Consider the following 1809-nt stretch of genomic DNA (forward strand, 5'->3'; position numbering starts at 1 on the left):
GTATTATTAAGTTTAGCATCTAATAAATGTATTGATGATTTTAATACTTAGTTACCATTGTATTTCCTATGGTTTTGCTTCATTCAGATTTTTCAGATATTTTATTATATCTATTAGCTATGGTTTTAACAGATTTAGTTTTAGTTACTATATTGGCTGTCTAAGCTGTGGTTTTATCTACTTTTAGCTGTTGCCTATGTTGTGCTACATTTAGTTTGAAGCTACAGTTTTGCAGATGTAAAATATTCACTACTAGTTCGTGATTTTACATTTTAATTGTTTAAAAGGAAAAATTCCTCTGAATATTGTAATTTTTAGTATGTGYCCCACTTAGTGTGATTATGACCATTACTGCCATAACCTTTATGTAACCTTAAAAAAATACTCACCCTGTAATTTTATTCTTGCCTTTTTGCTAAACATTTGAACTGTGTTCAGGTGATGAATGCGTTTCTTGAGAAAAAATAAAAACAAGAGAAACACAATAAACAACAAAAGTTATAAATTACATGTCGAGTTGGGAGGCCCTCACACGTCTGAGGGGTCCTTTGATGCTCAGGGTTTTAAAACCACTGGGAACCTGGAGTTTCATCTTAATTAATGTGTAATGCATGTTACAGTCCCATATATGTGCTGTGTTTTTATCGTGGGGAAATGTCTGTGACCTCTACATGTATGTGAAAGGTAAGCCAGAGTGCTCACAAAACTGAGTCCTTCAGAGCTTTTCGCAACTAAATTGTCTGGCTTGTTGGTCAGACGACTAGAGACGCCATGGATTACGAGCTGTCAATCACGTCTTCAGGTCTCGAGACCCTGTGGACTCCCAGAGTTTTCATGGATTTCCGAGAGGCCTCGTCCCGGGTCTGCTCCTTCGAACACCGACTGTAGTGGAACCATGTCTCCTCCGCACCACGTGGGACGTCGTCTCTGTCACTCGATTTGGACCGGTCCAGCAAGTCCCTGCCCACTTCCGTTTGATGACCCTCAGGAGGACCCARTAAGCTGTGGGGAGAGATGCAGGAAGAGATCCCGGTCCGAACTGCTTTTCTGGTCGGGACAGGTTGCCTGGTCTGGAGTGCTTTTCAGCTACCTGTAGTGTGAAACTAGAAACCAAGGCTTTCGGGTCATTAAAATACATTTTGTGATTTACCTTTTGCAGTTGATCTTGTGTCAGACAGAGACCACTCTGGGGTCCTGGGAAGGTTTGACCTGTGGTTAGTTCATAAAGAGTAAACCGCTTACTTTGATTAATAGATGATCTGCTGGACATCAGAGTCACAAGCAAAGTGTCCAGACAGTGTAGTTTAATCTGTGCACAGATTTTTGGCCAGCTTTATCTAAGGCCTTTTTTAACAACCTTTAGGCCTGAAACACAATATAACTCATTTGTACTTTTACGCCCATCAACAAGCAAGTTAAATACCACTTTCACTCATACCTGTAAAGAGAATTTGAATTAGTCAAGAGATACATGAATAGGAGCAATTATTACAGTTTTTTTACWATTGCTGAAACACAAATTTGGAAACTAGTGTGGTTTTATCAAAATACTAAACAAAATTCACAAAACCACACACCCAAACTGCAAAATACCTCCTGTAGTCTGCAAAATGAAGCGCTGCAACCAAAACTACAAATAGCATCGTCAAAATCAAACATTTGCACCAAGAGACACACACGTCATGCATATTCCCAGCTTTTGTCTAACCGCACACTGTTGGGCATAATGTAAAGTAGTGTTGTAGTACTTGAAACCGGTCTTGGTCTTAAGACCAGTCTCAAGACCACTTTTTGATGGTCTTGGTCTCG

This window comes from Austrofundulus limnaeus, unplaced genomic scaffold (genome assembly GCF_001266775.1).
Source record: "Austrofundulus limnaeus strain Quisiro unplaced genomic scaffold, Austrofundulus_limnaeus-1.0 Scaffold795, whole genome shotgun sequence".
NCBI lineage: Eukaryota > Metazoa > Chordata > Actinopteri > Cyprinodontiformes > Rivulidae > Austrofundulus > Austrofundulus limnaeus.